General features: G+C 45.5%; 1 non-coding gene across 1 annotated transcript; it reads left to right on the forward strand.

Annotated features, from left to right (window-relative positions):
• Positions 1 to 200: 200 nt before the first annotated feature.
• Positions 201 to 393, forward strand: LOC144500168 (U2 spliceosomal RNA). Its single transcript, XR_013498947.1, has one exon. It is a non-coding gene; the product is annotated as a U2 spliceosomal RNA (small nuclear RNA).
• Positions 394 to 8192: the final 7799 nt, after the last annotated feature.

The raw sequence follows: 8192 nt of genomic DNA on the forward strand, positions 1-8192 counted from the left end.
CCAATCCAACGCCGGCGTCTCCACATCTATTTGGCACACAGCCCACCAATACCATCCACAAAATCTTGGGTTAGCTCTCTGCCAGGCAGCACTTAATCAACAGCCACATGTATTAAGCACCATCTTTCAAAGGCAGGGATGACAACATTCCTGTTTCCTCCATCTCTTCCTTCTGTTTTTGTGTTATCCTGGTAGCTAACATTGCTTCTCGGCCTTTTGGCTAAGATCAAGTGTAGTATCGACATGCTGTGCTTGGTTGAAGTCATCAGGTTTAGCTTCATTTGAAGCAATTTTTAAAAGCGGCATCTCGGCCTTTTGGCTAACATGCAAATGAGATCAAGCCTTGGAGAAGGAGCTATGCCTACTCCAATCAGCTTGCATTGTGTAGTTCAAGCCCAAGACAGGAGGTGAGAGCCCTGTCTTGTCAGCTTGGATCGGGAATGTCTCAACTTGTTGAGACTCTGAATTGGACTTGATTTGATTGAATTGGAATAAAAATACAAAAAAACAATGCAGTCCACAGCTCAAGGGCTCCCCAGAGGGGCATCTAAACTGTCCACTTCAGATTTGAGCTGTACTTCATAAAAGCACCAGAGTAAGCAAGAGCTCTTGTACAAAAGCCACTCAGGGAAAACAGCAGTTTAAGAATTGTAAATTCTGTTGATAATGTTTCCATGACATTTTATGTGCAACGAAAATAATTATGGCACAGTGGCACAGTGGTTAGCACTGCTGCCTCACAGCACCAGGGATCCAGGTTCAATTCCAGCCTTGGGTGACTGACTGTGTGCAGTTTGCACTTTCTCCCCATGTTTGCGTGTGTTTTCTCCGGCTGCTCCAGTTTCCTCCCACAGTCCAAAGATGTGCAGGTTAGGTGGATTGGCCATGCTAAATTGTCTCTTAGTGTCAGGGGGATTAGTAGGGTAAATACATGGGGTTATGGGGATAGGGCCTGGGCGGGTTTGTTGTCAGTGCAGGCTCGATGGACCAAATGGCCTCCTTCTGCACTGTAGGGATTCTAATTAGATAGTGGTATAATCAGTAGCCTTTTTAATTGTGATCTTCATGGGGAGGGATTCAAAGAATTGAGTTTAGGTCGTTGATCTTTTGATAGATCATAAGTGGCACAAGATGCATTATGTGGCAGTGATGCTCTGAAGCCAAACAGTGGCTAAAGTAACTCTTGCAGTTGTGAACTGTCTACCTGGAACCTTCTGGTGCTCCCCTTGGTTTCAAGTTCAGTTCCTGGTCAATGGGGCCACTCAGGTTGTTGATCGTGATGGTTTCAGCAATGGTAATGCCACTGAATGAGATTCTTTCTCATGTTACAATAATAGAGAAAAAACCTGGAGTCATATATGGAAATATTAGACTTTAAAAAGACCTGGGTTGTATATTTTTTTAAATGGACATAGACAAAGTTGTCAGATGAATACACCATTAACTAGTGACAGGAATGGCTGCAGGGGATCTCTCCGGAACAATGGGACACCTTTATAAAAGCAAATTACTGCGGATGCTGGAATCTGAAACCAAAAGAGAAAATGCTGGGAAATCTCAGCAGGTCTGGCAGCATCTGTAAGGAGAGAAAAGAGCTGACGTTTTAAGTCCTGACGACCCTTTGTCAAAGCTCAAAGGCATAGAAAGACTTTCTATGATTTTCTATGCCTTTTAGCTTTGACAAAGGGTCATCTGGACTTGAAACATCAGCTCTTTCCTCTCCATACAGATCCTGCCAGACCTGCTGAGATTTCCCAGCATATTCTCTTTTGGTTAATGGGACATCTTTCCTCTGCTTCCAGACAATTCAACATATAACACACATGCCATCTCTGAAAGGCAAAGGGACATCATAACAATCTCATCTCAACTTTCCTGGCGAGCATATCGAGAGAACCCCTCTGCTCTCCTTCAAGCAGTACCATAGGATTTTTCACTTCAAGAGGGCAGATAGGGCCCCGGTATAAATTTTGAAAGATAACACCTTCACCACCACCTCAGTAATGCACTGAAGTGCAGGCTTAGAATATGTGCTCAAGTCTCTGGAGTGAGGCAGAAATCAGATATAGATTTCAGCCAGATGGTGTCTGAAAACAAAATCAGTCAGCTGCTTACTTGTCCAGTGTTTATAAAATCACACAGTTCACTCATGCTAAATTTGTGTTTTCCTTTGAAATAATGCCTGATCTGAGAGGAACTTTTCTACATGATTGCTTGAAAGTAACTAATGTGGCAAGTAAAGCCACATGACCCTGTAAAGATTACACATCTATGTCTGGAGTGACTAGACTTCTCAATGTTTCTGATTGATTTTCAGATTTAAAAAACCAGTCATGAACAGATGTGTTCTTCTGAATATTCTTCCAGGTGTTAAAGAAGACAATGCATGCAATGAGAATATTATATGGCTTAAATGCGTGAAAACATCTGCTCTATTCTTTATACTGCACAGGAATTACACACTTAGCAAAACCAAGACAAATACTGCAAACAATACCAATTTATTTTTGGGCTCCACTATTGTCGATGCAATGTAAAAGATGTTAGTCTTCCTTTGGGCATTTCTAGCTTGAAGCACGAGGATACATTACCAAAGAATAAGGTGCAAAGGTTTGACAAGCTTTAGCATCTAAAACCTGTTTAAGTAGTGATTTCCCTGTCATGGGAGTGTCTAATTTGTCAATCACACTGAATAATTTGAGCATCACAATCAAACTTGAAAGGAAAAGCCCACGACATATGGAGATTCTTCTTTTTCTTAGCTAACTTAGATAGACGTTATGTAATGAAAGGCTTCTGACTACCTATTATCTCTTTGTTCCAAGTAATACACATAAAGAGGAAGATTTAACCTGCGGCGGAAGGGCAAAATGGGTGATATAATGAATCAGCAGCCATTGAATCAACTGGACAGTATGTGAAACAAACTGCAACCTCACTGCCTGCTGTTTGGCGCTTTTTGCCGAAGAATAACTTCAACCCAGAAGGATTTTGAGAAACTGGAAAAGGATTAAATATATGAAGCATTTAGTGAAAGTTTTGTCTTTCCCTATCAACTCTCACTTCCCTCCCTAATGGTTGGGCTGCCTACAGAATGACCAAGCTGCTATCGGCAGGCAGTCTCTGCCCCCTAGGATTTTCCTGCTGTGTATCTGCAAATGTGGGGAATCGGCTGGCCGGATCGGCTAGGGTGGCACGGTGGCACAGTGGTTAGCACTGCTGCCTCACAGCGCCAGGGACCTTGGGTCATTGTCTGGTGGAGTTTGAACGTTCTCCCTGTGTCTGCGTGGGTTTCCTCCGTGTGCTCCAGTTTCCTCCCACAGTCCAAAGATGTGCGGGTTAGGGAGATTGGCCATGTTAAATTGCCGCTGAATAAAAGTCTGAAACCTGCTGAATAAAAGTCTGAAACGGACGCTCCAGCTTCTGAAGGGTGCGTTCAGTGTTCCCAATGGCTCTCTGAGTCAGATCAGTGGTGGGGGGGGAAGAGGGAGGCGGGTCAGATCATTCTCTGGTGGGAGGGGGCGGGGGGGGAGGAGGGGACTGAGGTCAGATCGTTGTCTGGTTGGGGGGAGGAGGAGGAGGAGGCGGGTCAGATGTATCTCTGGGGGGGGAGGGTCGAGTGGACCGACCGTTGTCTGGTGATGGGGGGGAGGGCTGATCATTGTCTGGTGGTGGGGGGAGGGCTGATTGTTGTCTGGTGATGGGGGGAGGGCTGATCATTGTCTGGTGATGGGGGGAGGGCTGATCATTGTCTGGTGGTGGGAGGAGGGCTGATTGTTGTCTGGTGGGGAGGAAGGAGGAAGCGGGTCAGATGTTCCTCTGGAGGGGAGGGGGAGTGAGGCCAGACCATTCCCTGGGGGAGGGGGGGGGAGGTGGCAGTGAAGCCAGTTCGTTGTCAGGGTGGGGAGTGAGGCCAGATCGTTGTATGGTGGGGGGTTGGGGGGTGTTGGGTGAGGCCAGACCATTCTCGGGGGGGGGGGGGGGGTGGAGTGAGGCCAGATCATTGTCTGGGGGGGGGGGGGGGGGGGGGGGGAGGGAGGCAGGTAATATGTATCTCGGGGGGGGGAGGCCCGATCGCTCACTGGTGGGGGGGGGCAGATGGATCTCTGGTGGGGGTGGCAGATGGATCTCTGGTGGGAGTGGCAGATGGGTCTCTGGTGGTGGGGGGGGGGGCAGATGGATCTCTGGTGGTGGGGGGGGGGCAGATGGATCTCTGGTGGGGGTGGCAGATGGATCTCTGGTGGTGGGGGGGGTAGATGGATCTCTGGTGGGGGTGCAGATGGATCTCTGGTGGTTGGGGGGCAGATGGATCTCTGGTGGGGGGGCAGATGGATTTCTGGTGGGGGGGGCAGATGGATCTCTGGTGGGGGGGGGGGGCAGATGGATCTCTGGTGGGGGGGGAAGGAGGGTCTGCAGCCACTCTGCGGGCGATCGGTGGGGAGGAGAGGAGGGCAGGGGTGGCGATCGGTCTGAGTAGCGGGGGGCGCGGATAAGGGGGACAGTGATGTGTGTGGGTAGGGGGGTGGATAAGGGGGATAGTGATGTGTGTGGGTAGTGGGGGGGGGTAGGATAAGGGGAACAGTGATGTGTGTGAGTAGCGGGGGGGTGGATAAGGGGGACAGTGATGTGTGTGGGGGCCATCGCTCCCGCTTTTCACTCCCGGGCCGCTTTCTCCGCTTTCTGCGGCCCGGGAGCGATCTGACACGGGCGCGCTTTTTCAAATTTTTTCTAACCGCATGCGCAGTTCAGAGCTCTGATTATTTTGGCCGTGCTAAGCCCCACCCACAGCGCGAATGGGACTGGAGATGGCTGAGTGCGAATGGGGGCGCCTGAAAGCAGCTCTCCAAGTTGGATCTGCATAACGCCCAGATTCAGCACTTAGAATGAAAATGGTAAAATCAGGCTCATAGAGTCTGACTCACATCATTGTTCACTCACTGAAAGCTTGGCCACAGTTAAAACTCAGACCCATTTATGGGATAATACAGCACATTTTTCAGTAAGGGCTGGATAGGTTCTGAGTAAGACGCAGGCCTAGAATCACAATAAAAGGTTAATGGTAAGTTTGGAAGGTAGTCTTCTTCTGCCCTCAAATTCTCTGTTATTATGTTACAATAAGAACAGTTCAAGAATCGAGGCAAAACCTTTATTTCCACAGATTTATTTTCCCAAGAAGGATATTTATTGAATCAGTTTCAATTTTCCATTAAAATAAACGTTGGCCAGAATTCTCCCATCCCGTCTGCCACTGGAATTTTAGTGGACGGGTTACGGAGAATGTGAAATGCCATTGACGGTCGGGTGAGAATTTCCAGCTTTTAGACCAGCGTGGACGGAGAATTCTGCTTGTTGATTTTTGTCATGATGTGGAGATGCCAGCGTCGGACTGGGGTAAACACAGTAAGAGTTTTAATCTGGTGTTGTTAAAACTCTTACTGCGTTGATTTTTGTAACATTGGTGCCTGTGTACTTGTTAAAAATTTTCATTTTTATTCCTTTCAAATGTTTTAAATAGTCATTTTCCTCTCTGCTTAGATAGAATGATATGAAGATGTCTGAAAAGAAAAACAAGTCTTGAAATTATAGCATGTCTTTCAAGACCTCAAGATGTCCCAGTATATCTCAAAACCAATGAAGTAGTTTTTGAAGTATAGTCACTGTTGTAAGGTGACTACAACTCCTTACAGGAGACACATTAGCCAGTTTGTGAACAGCAGGATCCTACAAACAGCAGTGTGATAATGCCCAGGTAATCTGCTTTCGTAATGTTGGTCAGATGTTAAAAACTGGGGTGAATTCCCTTGATCTTCTTTGAAGAGTGCCATGTAATTTTTGACATCCCCCTGAGATGGCAGTCAGGACCTCGGTTTATCATTTTATCCAAAACATCTCGTACAGTGCAACACTCTTGCACTGCATTTGAGTGTCAATTTAGATTTTGTACTCAAGTGTGTGGAGTGGGTCGCTGAACCTAGTGTCCTAATTGAGAGGCATGAGTGTGAGCTCGGAATCACAGCCGACACCAGTCTGCCAAAGCAACCAGGGAGGTAAACTCCAACATACAATGTCGAACAATTGCAACTATTTCTAACTTATAAGTTTCTGAACTTCTAATGGAACAACCTTAACTCAAAGCTATCCCTCCTGCTGAGGGAGAGTGCAACCACTGATGCCACAGTTGATTGCACAAGTACCTTCAAAGTTTCTAACTCCAGGAATCCAAACCTCTGATAAATAAAGCATAAAGCACAACACTGAAATGAAAAAGAAAGCTAGGTTGTTCTTCATTTCATCAATCAAATACATTTATTATAAATTCAGAGAGGTCTGCAATGACATGGATTGATGGAGCAATTTGCCTTTATTCCCATGATTATCCATTTATATCAATACCAATTCAGTGCTCTGCATTAGTTGATGATTGTTTCTACTAAAGTACTGTCCTCCTATTTTCTTTTTCCAATCAATTAAAAATGCTTCTTGGGAACAGATTGGAAAGCCTGGATCTAACATTTTCAAAATGTGTCTCACAGCGCCAGGGACCCGGGTTTGATTCCAATCTTGGGTGACTGTGTGGAGTTTGCACATTCTCCCTATGTCTGCGCGGGTTTCCTCCGGGTGCTCCGGTTTCCTCCCACACTCCAAAGATGTCCATATTAGGTGGATTGGCCATACTGAATTGCCCCTTGGTGTCCCAATATGTGTAGGTTAAATGGGATAGCCATGGTGAATGTGTGGGGTTACGGGGATCAGGCAGGATGGGGGGCCTGGGTATAACACTGTCAGAGAGTTGGTGCCGACTCAATGGGCCAAATGGCCTCTTTCTTGACTGTAGGGATTCTATGAAAATATAGACAACATAAATCAGAAGCAAAAGGCCGATACTTCCTGCACCCTAGAACTGTGTTTGATCTTCATGATTTTCCGGGACCACTTGCTGCAGGACTAAAAATTCCTGCCCAAAAGTCAACAGACCTTTGGGTAATCCATTAATTTTATGTTCCACCCGTGGTGAATCCGCCCTGAGTGGGATCGTGAAACCCCAGCCTTGCTTCATAAAATATCAGGCAAGTTTCAATTGTTATTTAGTATTTCATTGACATTTCCCAAACATGTTTCATTGATTCAGTTACTCTCCTTACTACCTGATAAGCCCATGCCCCACTGCATTAAATAACCTATCATCACAAACCACCGACAGCTCATACGTGCAAAGGGTCATTTGTAAGTATGATTTCATTCTCCTAAACAATTAAAATGTAAATCTGGCCTCACTTCTGGACAATGAACTGAAATCTTCTATTATCAGAACAATGTGATTTACATGAACAATCTGTACCCTTGCCTTTAGTTCTACAACAATATTTTGAACATTCACTCAATTCCTTCAATAATAATAACTACATTAGGTCTTGCAGAACAGTACAGCATGGCAACTTGGCAAAAAAATCATCCACTATCAACAGACACTAAGTACAAATTCGAGCTGTTCACATCACGCAGACACACTGAAAAAGATTTTTGAGCATGAGCTGGCCTCTGGCAAGTCAATATTCAGGTCAATTATTAAATTGGTAATATAAACAGAATGAATTACTTCAAAAAGGGTAATTCTCCATCAATAAGATAATTATGTTGTAAGATCTTTTAAAATTTATATTATGGCTACCAGAAGTTAAGAAAGGAAAGCAATTGTATTTATATAATGCCTTTCATGGCAAAAGACTTTCCAAAGTGCTTGCCCACAATTTAATATTGCTATCGTGTAGAAACTGCTGTTATATGGATTTGATTGACAGATATTGATTATCTACTCATTAGTAAACAGACTTATTTGCTTTTCTGTCCCTTCATGCTTGAATGCATCTCAAGTGCTTTGTAAACATTGTGGTTAGAAAAGAGGAAATTAAACCTCGTAAGGTATGGGTGGCACGGTAGCGCAGTGGTTAGCACTGCTGCTTCACAGCTCCAGGGTCCCGGGTTCGATTCCCGGCTCAGGTCACTGTCTGTGTGGAGTTTGCACATTCTCCTCGTGTCTGCGTGGGTTTCCTCCGGGCGCTCCGGTTTCCTCCCACAGTCCAAAGATGTGCGGGTTAGGTTGATTGGCCAGGTTAAAAATTGCCCCTTAGAATCCTAAGATGCGTATGTTAGAGGGATTAGCGGGTAAATATGTGGGGATAGGGCCTGGGTGG

The sequence above is a fragment of the Mustelus asterias genome, chromosome 10, assembly GCF_964213995.1.
Source record: "Mustelus asterias chromosome 10, sMusAst1.hap1.1, whole genome shotgun sequence".
Classification (NCBI taxonomy): Eukaryota; Metazoa; Chordata; class Chondrichthyes; order Carcharhiniformes; family Triakidae; genus Mustelus; species Mustelus asterias.